The sequence below is a fragment of the Nasonia vitripennis genome, assembly GCF_009193385.2.
Source record: "Nasonia vitripennis strain AsymCx chromosome 1 unlocalized genomic scaffold, Nvit_psr_1.1 chr1_random0009, whole genome shotgun sequence".
Lineage (NCBI taxonomy): Eukaryota > Metazoa > Arthropoda > Insecta > Hymenoptera > Pteromalidae > Nasonia > Nasonia vitripennis.
In genome coordinates this window covers 2585435-2602915 of record NW_022279596.1, presented here as the reverse complement: position 1 = coordinate 2602915, position 17481 = coordinate 2585435, and positions in this window count along the sequence as shown.

Genomic DNA, 17481 nt, shown 5'->3' with positions numbered 1-17481 from the left:
TTTGCTCGCCTTCCTTTGATGTGCCGAGGTGTTGATTGAATAAATTACTGGTCTCGGAATGCACGAGGTATCTAAGTTCAACCGAATTGGTTTTTTATTTATACTCGCTTTGCTCGCTTTTCTTCGATATACCGATGTGTTCTTTCAATAAATTATTGATTTCGGATAGCGTGGTGTAGTTGGGTTTAAACAATTTGGTATTTCGTGAATACTCGCTTTGCTCGTCTTTCTTCCATGTGCCAAGGTGTTGATTGAATAAATTACTGATCTCGGAAAGCATGAGGTAGCGTGGCGTAGTTGGGTTTGAGCGTTTTGTTTTGTGATTCATACTCGGTTTACTCGCCTTTCTCTGATTCGCGGATGAGTTTATTTAAATAAATTATTGATCTCCGGAAGCGTGGTCTATTTGGGTTTGAGCGCTTCAGTTTTTGATTTTATACTCGCTTCGCTGGCCTTCCTTGGATGTACCGAGGTGTTATTTTTAATAACTAATTGAGTTTGAGGAGCGTGGTGTAGTTAGGTTTAAGCGCTTTCGTTTTTGATCTATACTTGCTTTGCTCGCCATTCATTACGCTGCCGAGATGTTGATAAAGTAAATTATTGATTTCGGAAAGCGTGGTGTAGTTGGGTTTAAGATATTTGGTTTTTCATGAATACTTCCTTCGCTCGCCTTTCTTGGATGCACCGCGGTGTTATTTTTAATAACTACTTGAGTTTGAGGAGCGTGGTGTAGTTAGGTTTAAGCGCTTTCGTTTTTGATCTATACTTGCTTTGCTCGCCATTCATTACGCTGCCGAGATGTTGATAAAGTAAATTATTGATTTCGGAAAGCGTGGTGTAGTTGGGTTTAAGATATTTGGTTGTTCATGAATACTTCCTTCGCTCGCCTTTCTTGGATGCACCGCGGTGTTATTTTTAATAACTACTTGAGTTTGAGGAGCGTGGTGTAGTTAGGTTTAAGCGCTTTCGTTTTTGATCTATACTTGCTTTGCTCGCCATTCATTACTCTGCCGAGATGTTGATAAAGTAAATTATTGATTTCGGAAAGCGTGGTGTAGTTCGGTTTAAGATATTTGGTTTTTCATGAATACTCGCTTCGCTCGCCTTTCTTGGATGTACCGAGGTATTATTTTCAATAACTAATTGAGTTTGGGGATCGTGGCGTAGTTGGGTTTGAGCGATTTGGTTTTTGATTCATACTCGGTTTACTCGCCTTTCTCAGATTCGCGGATGAGTTTTTTTAAATAAATTATTGATCTCCGGAAGCGTGGTCTATTTGGGTTTGAGCGCTTCAGTTTTTGATTTTATACTCGCTTTGCTCGCCTTCCTTTGATGTGCCGAGGTGTTGATTGAATAAATTACTGGTCTCGGAATGCATAAGGTATCTGGGTTCAACCGAATTGGTTTTTTATTTATACTCGCTTTTCTGCGATGTACCGATGTGTTCTTTAAATAAATTATTGATTTCGGATAGCGTGGTGTAGATGGGTTTAAACAATTTGGTATTTCGTGAATACTCGCTTCGCTCGCCTTTCTTCGATGTGCCAAGGTGTTGATTGAATAAATTACAGATCTCGGAAAGCATGAGGTAGCTGCGTTCAAGCGATTTGGTTTATGATTTATACTCCCTTTGCTCGTCCTTTTTCGATGTTCCGTGGTGTCGTTTAAATAAATTACTGGTCTCTGGATGCACGAGGTTTCTGGGTTCAACCGAATTGGTTATTTATTTATGCTCGCATTTTTTCGATGTGCCGAGGTGTTCTTTAAATAAATTATTGATTTCGGAAAACGTGGTGTAGTTGGGTTTAAGATATTTGGTTTTTCATGAATACTCGCTTCGCTCGCCTTTCTTGGATGCACCGAGGTGTTATTTTTAATAAATAATTGAGTTTGGGGTGCGTGGCGTAGTTGGGTTTGAGCGCTTTCGTTTTTGATCTATACTTGCTTTGCTCGCCATTCATTACTCTGCCGAGATGTTGATAAAGTAAATTATTGTTTTCGGGAAGCGTGGTGTAGTTGGGTTTAAGATATTTGGTTTTTCATGAATACTCGCTTCGCTCGCCTTTCTTGGATGCACCGAGGTGTTATTTTTAATAACTAATTGAGTTTGGGGAGCGTGGCGTAGTTGGGTTTGAGCGTTTTGTTTTGTGATTCATACTTGGTTTACTCGCCTTTCTCAGATACGCGGATGAGTTTTTTTAAATAAATTAGCGATCTCCGGAAGCGTGGTGTATTTGGGTTTGAGCGCTTCAGTTTTTGATTTTATACTCGCTTCGCTGGCCTTCCTTGGATGTACCGAGGTGTTATTTTCAATAACTACTTGAGTTTGAGGAGCGTGGTGTAGTTAGGTTTAAGCGCTTTCGTTTTTGATCTATACTTGCTTTGCTCGCCATTCATTACTCTGCCGAGATGTTGATAAGGTAAATTATTGTTTTCGGGAAGCGTGGTGTAGTTGGGTTTAAGATATTTGGTTTTTCATGAATACTCGCTTCGCTGGCCTTCCTTGGATGTACCGAGGTGTTATTTTCAATAACTACTTGAGTTTGAGGAGCGTGGTGTAGTTAGGTTTAAGCGCTTTCGTTTTCGATCTATACTTGCTTTGCTCGCCATTCATTACTCTGCCGAGATGTTGATAAAGTAAATTATTGTTTTCGGGAAGCGTGGTGTAGTTGGGTCTAAGATATTTGGTTTTTCATGAATACTCGCTTCGCTCACCTTTCTTGGATGTACCGAGGTATTATTTTCAATAACTAATTGAGTTTGGGGATCGTGGCGTAGTTGGGTTTAAGCGCTTTCGTTTTTGATCTATACTTGCTTTGCTCGCCATTCATTACTCTGCCGAGATGTTGATAAAGTAAATTATTGTTTTCGGGAAGCGTGGTGTAGTTGGGTTTAAGATATTTGGTTTTTCATGAATACTCGCTTCGCTGGCCTTCCTTGGATGTACCGAGGTGTTATTTTCAATAACTACTTGAGTTTGAGGAGCGTGGTGTAGTTAGGTTTAAGCGCTTTCGTTTTTGATCTATACTTGCTTTGCTCGCCATTCATTACTCTGCCGAGATGTTGATAAAGTAAATTATTGTTTTCGGGAAGCGTGGTGTAGTTGGGTTTCGATGTGCCAAGGTGTTGATTGAATAAATTACAGATCTCGGAAAGCATGAGGTAGCTAGGCTCAAGCGATTTGGTTTATGATTTATACTCCCTTTGCTCGTCCTTTTTCGATGTTCCGTGGTGTCGTTTAAATAAATTACTGGTCTCTGGATGCACGAGGTTTCTGGGTTCAACCGAATTGGTTATTTATTTATGCTCGCATTTTTTCCATGTGCCGAGGTGTTCTTTAAATAAATTATTGATTTCGGAAAACGTGGTGTAGTTAGGTTTAAGATATTTGGTTTTTCATGAATACTCGCTTCGCGCGCCTTTCTTGGATGTACCGAGGTGTTATTTTTAATAACTAATTGAGTTTGGGGAGCGTGGCGTAGTTGGGTTTGAGCGTTTTGGTTTTTGATTCATACTCGGTTTACTCGCCTTTCTCAGATTCGCGGATGAGTTTTTTTAAATAAATTATTGATCTCCGGAAGCGTGGTCTATTTGGGTTTGAGCGCTTCAGTTTTTGATTTTATACTCGCTTTGCTCGCCTTCCTTTGATGTGCCGAGGTGTTGATTGAATAAATTACTGGTCTCGGAATGCACGAGGTATCTAAGTTCAACCGAATTGGTTTTTTATTTATACTCGCTTTGCTCGCTTTTCTTCGATATACCGATGTGTTCTTTCAATAAATTATTGATTTCGGATAGCGTGGTGTAGTTGGGTTTAAACAATTTGGTATTTCGTGAATACTCGCTTTGCTCGTCTTTCTTCCGTGTGCCAAGGTGTTGATTGAATAAATTACTGATCTCGGAAAGCATGAGGTAGCGTGGCGTAGTTGGGTTTGAGCGTTTTGTTTTGTGATTCATACTCGGTTTACTCGCTTTTCTCTGATTCGCGGATGAGTTTATTTAAATAAATTATTGATCTCCGGAAGCGTGGTCTATTTGGGTTTGAGCGCTTCAGTTTTTGATTTTATACTCGCTTCGCTGGCCTTCCTTGGATGTACCGAGGTGTTATTTTTAATAACTAATTGAGTTTAAGGAGCGTGGTGTAGTTAGGTTTAAGCGCTTTCGTTTTTGATCTATACTTGCTTTGCTCGCCATTCATTACGCTGCCGAGATGTTGATAAAGTAAATTATTGATTTCGGAAAGCGTGGTGTAGTTGGGTTTAAGATATTTGGTTTTTCATGAATACTTCCTTCGCTCGCCTTTCTTGGATGCACCGCGGTGTTATTTTTAATAACTACTTGAGTTTGAGGAGCGTGGTGTAGTTAGGTTTAAGCGCTTTCGTTTTTGATCTATACTTGCTTTGCTCGCCATTCATTACTCTGCCGAGATGTTGATAAAGTAAATTATTGATTTCGGAAAGCGTGGTGTAGTTCGGTTTAAGATATTTGGTTTTTCATGAATACTCGCTTCGCTCGCCTTTCTTGGATGTACCGAGGTATTATTTTCAATAACTAATTGAGTTTGGGGATCGTGGCGTAGTTGGGTTTGAGCGATTTGGTTTTTGATTCATACTCGGTTTACTCGCCTTTCTCAGATTCGCGGATGAGTTTTTTTAAATAAATTATTGATCTCCGGAAGCGTGGTCTATTTGGGTTTGAGCGCTTCAGTTTTTGATTTTATACTCGCTTTGCTCGCCTTCCTTTGATGTGCCGAGGTGTTGATTGAATAAATTACTGGTCTCGGAATGCACGAGGTATCTAAGTTCAACCGAATTGGTTTTTTATTTATACTCGCTTTGCTCGCTTTTCTTCGATATACCGATGTGTTCTTTCAATAAATTATTGATTTCGGATAGCGTGGTGTAGTTGGGTTTAAACAATTTGGTATTTCGTGAATACTCGCTTTGCTCGTCTTTCTGCCGTGTGCCAAGGTGTTGATTGAATAAATTACTGATCTCGGAAAGCATGAGGTAGCGTGGCGTAGTTGGGTTTGAGCGTTTTGTTTTGTGATTCATACTCGGTTTACTCGCCTTTCTCTGATTCGCGGATGAGTTTATTTAAATAAATTATTGATCTCCGGAAGCGTGGTCTATTTGGGTTTGAGCGCTTCAGTTTTTGATTTTATACTCGCTTCGCTGGCCTTCCTTGGATGTACCGAGGTGTTATTTTTAATAACTAATTGAGTTTGAGGAGCGTGGTGTAGTTAGGTTTAAGCGCTTTCGTTTTTGATCTATACTTGCTTTGCTCGCCATTCATTACGCTGCCGAGATGTTGATAAAGTAAATTATTGATTTCGGAAAGCGTGGTGTAGTTGGGTTTAAGATATTTGGTTTTTCATGAATACTTCCTTCGCTCGCCTTTCTTGGATGCACCGCGGTGTTATTTTTAATAACTACTTGAGTTTGAGGAGCGTGGTGTAGTTAGGTTTAAGCGCTTTCGTTTTTGATCTATACTTGCTTTGCTCGCCATTCATTACTCTGCCGAGATGTTGATAAAGTAAATTATTGATTTCGGAAAGCGTGGTGTAGTTCGGTTTAAGATATTTGGTTTTTCATGAATACTCGCTTCGCTCGCCTTTCTTGGATGTACCGAGGTATTATTTTCAATAACTAATTGAGTTTGGGGATCGTGGCGTAGTTGGGTTTGAGCGATTTGGTTTTTGATTCATACTCGGTTTACTCGCCTTTCTCAGATTCGCGGATGAGTTTTTTTAAAAAAATTATTGATCTCCGGAAGCGTGGTCTATTTGGGTTTGAGCGCTTCAGTTTTTGATTTTATACTCGATTTGCTCGCCTTCCTTTGATGTGCCGAGGTGTTGATTGAATAAATTACTGGTCTCGGAATGCATAAGGTATCTGGGTTCAACCGAATTGGTTTTTTATTTATACTCGCTTTTCTTCGATGTACCGATGTGTTCTTTAAATAAATTATTGATTTCGGATAGCGTGGTGTAGTTGGGTTTAAACAATTTGGTATTTCGTGAATACTCGCTTCGCTCGCCTTCCTTCGATGTGCCAAGGTGTTGATTGAATAAATTACAGATCTCGGAAAGCATGAGGTAGCTGCGTTCAAGCGATTTGGTTTATGATTTATACTCCCTTTGCTCGTCCTTTTTCGATGTTCCGTGGTGTCGTTTAAATAAATTACTGGTCTCTGGATGCACGAGGTTTCTGGGTTCAACCGAATTGGTTATTTATTTATGCTCGCATTTTTTCGATGTGCCGAGGTGTTCTTTAAATAAATTATTGATTTCGGAAAACGTGGTGTAGTTGGGTTTAAGATATTTGGTTTTTCATGAATACTCGCTTCGCTCGCCTTTCTTGGATGCACCGAGGTGTTATTTTTAATAACTAATTGAGTTTGGGGTGCGTGGCGTAGTTGGGTTTGAGCGCTTTCGTTTTTGATCTATACTTGCTTTGCTCGCCATTCATTACTCTGCCGAGATGTTGATAAAGTAAATTATTGTTTTCGGGAAGCGTGGTGTAGTTGGGTTTAAGATATTTGGTTTTTCATGAATACTCGCTTCGCTCGCCTTTCTTGGATGCACCGAGGTGTTATTTTTAATAACTAATTGAGTTTGGGGAGCGTGGCGTAGTTGAGCCGTTTGAGCGTTTTGTTTTGTGATTCATACTTGGTTTACTCGCCTTTCTCAGATACGCGGATGAGTTTTTTTAAATAAATTAGCGATCTCCGGAAGCGTGGTGTATTTGGGTTTGAGCGCTTCAGTTTTTGATTTTATACTCGCTTCGCTCGCCTTTCTTGGATGCACCGAGGTGTTATTTTTAATAACTAATTGAGTTTGGGGTGCGTGGCGTAGTTGGGTTTGAGCGCTTTCGTTTTTGATCTATACTTGCTTTGCTCGCCATTCATTACTCTGCCGAGATGTTGATAAAGTAAATTATTGTTTTCGGGAAGCGTGGTGTAGTTGGGTTTAAGATATTTGGTTTTTCATGAATACTCGCTTCGCTCGCCTTTCTTGGATGCACCGAGGTGTTATTTTTAATAACTAATTGAGTTTGGGGAGCGTGGCGTAGTTGAGCCGTTTGAGCGTTTTGTTTTGTGATTCATACTTGGTTTACTCGCCTTTCTCAGATACGCGGATGAGTTTTTTTAAATAAATTAGCGATCTCCGGAAGCGTGGTGTATTTGGGTTTGAGCGCTTCAGTTTTTGATTTTATACTCGCTTCGCTGGCCTTCCTTGGATGTACCGAGGTGTTATTTTCAATAACTACTTGAGTTTGAGGAGCGTGGTGTAGTTAGGTTTAAGCGCTTTCGTTTTTGATCTATACTTGCTTTGCTCGCCATTCATTACTCTGCCGAGATGTTGATAAAGTAAATTATTGTTTTCGGGAAGCGTGGTGTAGTTGGGTTTAAGATATTTGGTTTTTCATGAATACTCGCTTCGCTCGCCTTTCTTGGATGCACCGAGGTGTTATTTTTAATAACTAATTGAGTTTGGGGAGCGTGGCGTAGTTGAGCCGTTTGAGCGTTTTGTTTTGTGATTCATACTTGGTTTACTCGCCTTTCTCAGATACGCGGATGAGTTTTTTTAAATAAATTAGCGATCTCCGGAAGCGTGGTGTATTTGGGTTTGAGCGCTTCAGTTTTTGATTTTATACTCGCTTCGCTGGCCTTCCTTGGATGTACCGAGGTGTTATTTTCAATAACTACTTGAGTTTGAGGAGCGTGGTGTAGTTAGGTTTAAGCGCTTTCGTTTTCGATCTATACTTGCTTTGCTCGCCATTCATTACTCTGCCGAGATGTTGATAAAGTAAATTATTGTTTTCGGAAAGCGTGGTGTAGTTGGGTCTAAGATATTTGGTTTTTCATGAATACTCGCTTCGCTCACCTTTCTTGGATGCACCGAGGTGTTATTTTTAATAACTAATTGAGTTTGGGGAGCGTGGCGTAGTTGGGTTTGAGCGTTTTGTTTTGTGATTCATACTCGGTTTACTCGCCTTTCTCAGATACGCGGATGAGTTTTTTTAAATAAATTATCGATCTCCGGAAGCGTGGTGTATTTGGGTTTGAGCGCTTCAGTTTTTGATTTTATACTCGCTTCGCTGGCCTTCCTTGGATGTACCGAGGTGTTATTTTCAATAACTACTTGAGTTTGAGGAGCGTGGTGTAGTTAGGTTTAAGCGCTTTCGTTTTTGATCTATACTTGCTTTGCTCGCCATTCATTACTCTGCCGAGATGTTGATAAAGTAAATTATTGTTTTCGGGAAGCGTGGTGTAGTTGGGTTTAAGATATTTGGTTTTTCATGAATACTCGCTTCGCTGGCCTTCCTTGGATGTACCGAGGTGTTATTTTCAATAACTACTTGAGTTTGAGGAGCGTGGTGTAGTTAGGTTTAAGCGCTTTCGTTTTTGATCTATACTTGCTTTGCTCGCCATTCATTACTCTGCCGAGATGTTGATAAAGTAAATTATTGTTTTCGGGAAGCGTGGTGTAGTTGGGTTTAAGATATTTGGTTTTTCATGAATACTCGCTTGGCTCGCCTTTCTTCGATGTTCCGTGGTGTTGTTTAAATAAATTACTGATCTCGAAAAGCATGAGGTAGATGGGTTTAGGCGCTTTGGTTTCTTATTTTATCCTCGCCTGGCTCGTCTTCCTTCGATCTATCAAGGTGTTGATTGAATAAATTACTGATCTCGGAAAGCATGAGATAGTTGGGTTCAAGCGATTTGGTTTTTTATTTATACTCGCTTTATTCGCCTTTCTTCGATGTGCCGAGGTGTTGTTTAAATAAATTACTGATTTCGGAAAGCATGAGGTAGCTGGGTTCAAGCGATCAAAAACCAAAGCGCCCAAAACCAACTAACATCACACTTCTCGAGATCAATAATTTATTTAATCAACAGCTCGGCACATCAAAGGAAGACGAGTGAAGCGAGTATAAAATCAAAAACTGAAACGCTCAAACCCAAATACACCACGCTTCCCGAGACCAGTAATTTATTTTAAAATATTCCTCCGCACATCTGAGGCGAGCAAAGCGAGTATAAATCAAAAACCAGAGCGCTTGAACCCAGCTACCCCACGCTCCCCGAGCTCAATTATTGATTCAAAAAACATCTTGGCACATCGAAGGAAGGCGAGCAAAGTGAGTATAAAATCAGAAACCAAAGCGCCTAAACCCAGCTACTCCATGCTTCCCGAGAACTGTAATTTTTTTAAGCAACACCTTGGCACTCTGGACGAAGGCAAGCAAAGCAAGTATAAATCAGAAACCAAAGCGCACAAACCCAAATGCACCACGCTTCCCGAGATCAATAATTTATTCAATCAACACCTTGGCACATCGAGGGAACACGAGCAAAGCGAGGATAAAATCAAAAACTGAGCGCTTACCTTTCTTTAATTTGCCGACCCGGCTGAAAATAATCATATGATAATCATATGATACTTCCGACCGAATCCTGATATCAGTGTCGTATGATATATCGTAAATTCTCATAAAAATAAATAATTATTCTACCCCCATTCGATACTTATTAATTATATCTTTCTTTGTACTGTTGATTTGTAAGTTGCATCGGGAATTTATTTACATCGACATCAAAGATTACGATGGCTCGGTGATAAAACGATTGCTTCATAATCTTGAGGTTCTGGGTTCAAATCTCCACAAATCTGGATTTTTTTCAATGTAATATTTATGTAAACATAAATTCTCGATGCAACTTAGAAATTAGCAGTACAAAGAAAGATAATTAATAAGTATTAAGTAGGGGTGAAATAATTATTTATTTTTATGAGATGCTTGCACCGCATACCAGCATTGTGCTGAGCACAATGCCATCATTTCCGAGTCATGGAGCAGGTATACCTGGACGTCACGCGTAGCCCATTCCGTTCAGTCTCGGTGCCGTCATTCGGCTAACCTCATGTTATATGGTGCCCATCTACGCGTTTATATATGTTTGGTTATTGACATGTAACCGTAACAGTTTCTCAACTTACAACTCTTATTTTGTGAATTGTGCGGCTGAAAAAGTTTCGCAGCCAACAAAGCCAGCATTCTGCGGGAATTTCGTTCCGACAGAATGCTGTTCGTTCGCAGCGCGCTCTCGCCGAAGCATGCGCGAGCATAGTGTCATTTTTCCATTCGGTTCGGCGTGTAGCATCAGAGTTCTAGTTGTGGCTTATTATATATTTGTTATAATTTTGTTCAAAGGTGTATCAGTGATCCCTGGTATAGTAAATGGCCGATAAGTTCTGGCCATTTCCCTAGCGACTCGATAGAAATGAAACCCAAAATCCGTCGAGAAATATGCGTAGTTTCTACGCTGAAACCCGAGTAGCAGAAGTTCTCTTAATTTTTTGCGCATGCGCGTACGGTTCAGGCCAGGCACAAGCATACTAGAAGTATATGACGCGTATTGTAGAGGCTGTCTGCTGTTATACAGCAGAATAGCATTGCAGACAGAACTACAGTTTTCACACTTTCAGTCAATGTTGAATGATGAATATTTAGCCTATTATTTCATCTAGAATGATTTTGAAGGGAAAATATGATTTTCAAAGTGTCCATTAAGAGTGAAAACCTAACCCTACACATGCATACTGTCATATATGACAGTATGTACAAGCATGCTGCACTGACTGACTTTGTTCAACTGCAATTACTGTGTGAAAAGTGTCATCGATGCTCAAAGTCACCAATGATAAGGTTTGCATAGGTATTTCAATCTCATAAATATGCGAGCGCAGTCACTGTCAACCACCAAATCTCTCATAATCATGGTAAATCCATGATATTAAAGGTGGATGTCTGTTCTTTTGCATTAAGACTTGTTAAATTATTTAGAAATAGGCTGTCATCTCAGTTTTCACTTAACAATCTTGGTTCAGCTTTGCACCATGAACCTTATGGCTTTGGCGGCAAAAATGCAGGTGGGTCTATACATGAAAGTTGAATTCATATCAGCTAGAATTAATTCAACTCAATATATTGTTGCAACATGCCAACACAAATAAAGTTGCAAAATTTTAGCCCTCTAGGTATGATAGTTTTCAAATGAGAGCCAAAATAAAATTGTGAAACAAGTAATCTAAATCAATAAAATTTGATTTTGCTCTCTCTTGAAAACTATCAAACCTAGAGGGCTAAAATTTTGCAACTTAATTTGTATTGGCATGTTGAAAGAGTATATTAAGTTGAATTCATTCTAGCTGATATGAATTCGACTTTTATATACAGAGCTACCTGTATTTTTTGACGCCGAAGCCATAGGGTTCAGGATGAAAAGCCGAACCAAGACTGTTGAGTAAAAACTGATATGGCAGTCTGTTTCTAAATAATTGAACAAGTCTTAACGCAAAAAAACATACATCCACTGCGACGCTGTGCCTCCCAACACAGGTGCGCAACACCTAGAGCCTCGCATGCACTAGGATTTTTCTAAACGTAGGATTTAACCGAGATCATCACGTTTGGGAGAACGCTAGGGAGAGGGGAAAATGATCACACACAATGGTTAAGTTTTATTGCACATGTATTTCGCCCAGCCCTTCCCTACAATACGGTGGCTGTAGTGCCTCCCGCGCACAGTTTAGCCACGCAGGGCTTACACTGGGACGCTTAAACACGAGCCACGCTCGCGCAGAAGACGTCTTGGTGTGCGCCCGCACTGCACACCAACACCCTGGTCTCTCGAGTTCTCTCTCTCTCTAGTGTGCCCGCACGACACTCGCCTCACTCTCGGATCTCTCTCTCTCTCTATCTCTCTCTTTCTCTCTCTCTCTCTCTCTCTCTCTCTCTCTCTCTCTCTCTCTCTAAAAGAGCGGGGAAGTGCCTTTTCGGCAATGCGGCAGCTATAAGCAGCCTATTCAGCACAAGGAGCCGAAAAGGTGTGCTTTTTGCAAGCTCCATTACCACGTCAAATGTCTGAACACCATCAACATCAAGACAGTCGTGGTAAACGATAGGCAGTTTATAGCCTGTCCTCCCTGTGCGGACGCCAAGGGTGCCAAAGCGGGGCCCAGGTCAACATCGGCGGCGGGGATGACTGCGACAACAGCGGCTAAGACCACCCCAAAACAACCGGGGATGAAGAAGACGAGATCGGCACCACCATCAGCCAGCACTTCACGATGTACTTCACCAACTCGCCCACCACCAACCATCGAAGCTACATTGAAGGACATTCGTGAAGCTCTCGATGACATCCGCAATGCTCATGCGGAAGCCATCCAGACACAAAACATCGTGTCGGAGAGGATCTCGAGAATTGAGCAACGTCTTAGCCCGCTGGAGAAGCGCCTAAAGGCCCTCGATGAGCTGCCTGCACTCAAGACTCGCATACTTAATGCTGAGTCCACCATCACTGAGTTGCAGGCGCAAGTCCAAGATCTCTCATCGAGGAGCTCTGCATTGCAGCAGGTCAACAACAACAACAGCAACAACAGCAGCAGCACTGCGGAAATTAGCAGCCTCCGCAGTGAGCTGGCTGAGGTCAAACGACGGCAGGAGCAGACCTCAAATAGTGTTGTTGTTATCACGGGCTTGCACTACACCCGTGAGACCTCGCTGCATCTTCTCGCGTTTGCAGTCATAAACGCACTTGACCCTACGGTCCTGCGGAGAGATATCGCATCCGTCAGGGTCATGGGTAGGCTCGATGCACCCCGGAACACCGCCAGGAGTGACGGCAGATTGCCACCACTGGCCGTCACCCTCTCGTCGAGTGCACTAGCACGAGCTATAGTCGTTGCCAAAGCTCGTAAACGCAAGCTCCACACCAACGAGCTGGACGCAACCGTGATGGAGGAGGCCAAAGCTCTGAGCCCTGACCACCAAGGGCTCATAAACATCAATGAGCTACTCCCCACCGACGTCCACAAGCTGCGTTCACGGGCTAGGTTGGAAGCCAAGAGGAGGCAGGGCTGCCGAACGTTCGTCAGGGACGGGAGACTGTTCGTCCGCTGCAACGATGACAACGAGCGTGCCACCGTCATTACCACCGACGCCGAGCTGGATAATTTTTTAGCTCGGATCCCGCTCGCCGTAAACATCACTCCACAATGAAGCTGCCACACTTACATTTCATCCCACCACGTCCGCCATCAAGCTCATCCGCCGTCTCTTCATCGGGTTCTGAGGTATCTCTGTCTGAAGGTCTAAGGGTCTGTCATTTTAATGCGAACTCTCTCACGGGTCACATTGAGATGATCAGGCTCTTTTTATCCACTCGCTGTTTATTCCACATAATAGCTGTTACTGAGACCTGGCTAAGCGAGAAGGTGACATCCATACCCTCGCTGGATGATTACCTGCTCTACAGACGAGACAGAAACAGAAACGGTGGAGGTGTGGCCCTCTATATACACAAATCTCTGACGGTTAGTGTTATTTCAACATCCGACGGTGAATGGTCCGGCAAGCCAGGCAAGTCTGAATACCTCTTTTGTGAGATATCGGCCAAGGGAGTTTCTCCCATCTTCGTGGGGGTTGTGTATCGTCCACCCCATGCTCCTTTTTTCCAAGGCTCTAACTTTATTAACGAACTAACAACTCACATGCACAACTACTCCACGAAGGTTATAATGGGGGACTTTAACTCCGACCAACTATCCTCATCTGAAGATGCCAATTTCATCAGGGCCTTCATTGATGAGAACTCCCTTACGTCCGTTCCCTATGGTGCCACACACCATAAACAGGGTTCTGACACCTGGCTTGATCTGTGCCTAATCGACGAGCAGGATCGCCTGCAGTCATACTGGAAGACAGACGCACCTTTCATCAACGGACACGACCTTATCACGGCCACTCTCGACGTACAGATTCCACGCTACGTACCAAATACATACTCATACAGAAACTTTAAAGGAATCAGCGCTGAGAAGCTGAGAGACTTTCTTAGCGACTGTGACTGGTCATCTCTCACCACCTCATCACTTGACGACTGCATATCTTTACTCAACGCTAACCTCACTAACGCCATCAACCACCTCGCTCCATTGCGGACTGTGACTCCAGGACGACAACGTCACCCGTGGTACACTGCGGCTCTTCGTGGCCTTGTATCCGAGAGCAATAGACTTTACAGGCGTTTCAGGGACTCCAGGCTCGAATCAGATCGACGCGTTTACAGACTAGCTAGAGACTATGCTCACAAACAAGTCGAGGAGGCGAGGCTGAATTATTACTATTCACGCCTGTCCACCTTGACTGATATTGCTGAGATCTGGAAAGAGCTGGAGAAACTTGGAATTTCTGCCACCAAGGCCCCCTTACCATCTAGATACACCACAGATGAACTCAACACGCATTTCAGCGCGATCTCAAATGATCCGCTGGCTCCTGCTGTTGAGGATTATCTTGCTACCCTGGAAAGTCTTGACCTCCCGGAACATTTCGAATTCAAACCTATAACGGAATCGGACGTGTTGGCTGCGGTATCGCACTTTGACACTCAGGCCAGGGGGAGCGACGGCATCCCACAGGTTGTCATCTCAAAAGCTTTGCCGGTTCTTGCTCCCTTACTAAGTCATATTTTCAACCTGTCCCTTAGCGAACCCTGCTTCCCATCTGCCTGGAAAATGTCACTTGTGCGCGCACTCAACAAAGTCAGCTCACCAACAGCCCTGACTGATTACCGTCCGATTTCACTTCTCTGCTTTCTCTCCAAGGCTCTGGAGTGGCTAGTGCATAGGCAAGTCTCAGAATACCTTGAATCAAGGCTATTACTAGATAATCTTCAAACAGGCTTCCGCACTAGTCACAGCACTCAGTCTGGCCTAATTAAGCTAACTGATGATGCCAGAGCTGGGATAAACAAAAAGAAAGTAACACTACTCCTTCTCTTTGACTTTAGCAAGGCGTTTGACACTGTGTGTCACGTCAGGCTCCTGAGAAAGCTATCCACCTTCGGCTTCTCAAAGCAAGTCATCCGCTGGTTTGCCTCCTACCTCTCTGGTAGAGAGCAGGCCGTCGTTGGTGACAATAACGAACGTTATTCTCCTCGGCGTCTTAACATCGGCGTTCCGCAGGGGTCCGTTCTGGGCCCACTGCTGTTCGCATTGTACATCAATGACATCGGTTTCTGCCTTGATACCGATGTTTTCCATCTCATCTACGCGGATGACTTGCAAATTTACAGTCAATGCCACCTCGAAGAGCTCAATTCTTTATCAAACAAGATGAGTGCCAATGCTGAGAGGATTACTGGTTGGGCTGAACAGAATAAGCTAAAACTTAATGTTGCTAAAACTAAAGCAATTGTCCTGGGCTCTCCCTACTACATAAACGCATTACCCTCAACAGCTAACACTTTCATTAACATAGGGGGTGCCCAGGTCAGCTTTGAATCTTCCGTGCGTAATCTGGGATTGGTGCTCGACTCTAAGCTCACGTGGAGGGAGCATATTACACAAGTGTGTAAGCGTGCTCACACACTAATGTACAGGCTTTACTTTTTCAGGAAAAGCACCAATCTCAGGTTGCGCAAGCACTTAGTGCAGGCCCTCCTGTTTCCTCTTATAGACTACTGTTCCCTCGTATACTGTGACCTGACGCAGGAACTCGACCTAAAACTTCAGAGGCTCGTGAATACAGGAATTCGGTACATCTATGGTGTAAGAAGAGATGAGCACATTTCCCCATACAGGCGGGAGTTGCAGTGGCTAACCACTGCCGGACGCAGGAAGTATTTCACTGTTTGTTTCCTAAGAAAAATGTTTAACACAGCCGTACCATCATACGTACTGGCATACTTTGACTTCCGCGTCACACTTCGGCCTGTTAGGGGGGAGGTGATACCTCTGGATATTCCGACATTCGCGACGGAGACGCTGAGGAACTCGTTTCATATCAGCGCCTCATACCTATGGAACAACCTGCCATCTCACATTCGTAACACTACATCTGTCTCAGGTTTCAAGAGACTAGCTAAAGAGCACTTTCTTGAGCTTGAAAACACAAACACTTGAATTCGCTTGTACACATTCACTCATGCGCACACACACACGCCTGTACACACTCACGCAAACGCACACACGCACACACTCTCGCTTGACCCATCTTCACACTATCATACTTTCACAATACACATTTTTACTGTACTACTATTGCTGCTGTATACATTTTATCGTACAACATACTGTACGTCAAATAAATCTAATCTAATCTAATCTAATCTAATCTCTCTATCTCTAATACTTTCTTACTCGCTCTCTCCCTGGTGGACGTCCGTCGGTGCTCCCGCCGGCGCCTCCCTGACTCTCGTGGACCTGGTGACGGCTAGCTTCCTCGGCTCTCCCACGCCAAGGCTGCTGGTTGCTCTGGTCCTCCGGACAATGATGGCGGACTGGCTAGCTTCCTTCCTCTCGTACGGATGGTTGCTGGCTCGTCCGGGCGTCGGCACTTGCTCGTGCCAACGCGCTGCACCTATGACTCTCTCACACTCTCGCACACTCGCACAACCTCGGGAGACTCTCCCAATTCTCATCGTAACAGAGGAGGCCACGTATCTCTCTCGCACGTCGACGTACTCCGTCGACAGTCGTGAGAGAACTCTCCGATTTCCCGCTCGTTCTCGCGCTCACTCTCCACTCGCGCTCGTCGGGCCCGCGCATCTTCCTCGCGCCTGATTGGCTGGCAGTCCGCGCGGATAGCGAGTCGCACATCGGCGCCCACTGATTGGCTCGCGACATGCGGAGGACCAATCAGCGCGCGCGCCAACGATGCTCACTCTCGCGCTAACGTGGACGGTTAGCCGGCCCGTTCCTCGAACTCGAGGTCAGGCTGGCACCGACAACAACAATCCAACTCGCTTGTTTCTTCCGCGCACTCAGAGCTTGGCCGCATCGAACGAGATTCCTCGTATCGACGCGGCTGCAACGTTTGCAACGTCGCACCACTTATAATATCATGGATTTACCATGATTATGAGAGATTTGGTGGTTCAGAGTAACTGGCCCGTATACTGATGAGATTGAAATACTTGTGCAAACCTCATCGTTGGTGACTTTGAGTGCATCGATTACACTTTTTACACAGTAATTGTACTCGAATAATACAAAGTCAGCCAGTACACAATGCCGTACATACTGTCATGTATGAGAGCATGCAGTTTTTAGGCCAGATTGATTTCTGTATGTATAGATTAAATATATACTCTAACGGTTTTGATATATGTTTTATGATGGGCGATATTAGCACGACATAAGCTCAGCATGCCGCGAGAAGAAAGACTTGTACTAAATTCACACTGTTACAGGTACCAGCGCTGGCAAGGCGGGGAGAGCCGCTGGACGACGCGAGAGAGGCGGAGAGAGAGGGAGAGAGAGAGAAAATTCGGCGACACGCGCCTGAGACGCGTGCCGCCAGATACGATCCGACCTTTGAACTGACTCCTCGCGAGACGCTCAGTACTTTCGGGAGATAGCTGTTAGGAGAGTGAAAGTCGAAGTGTGTGAGTGTGCGTGCGTAT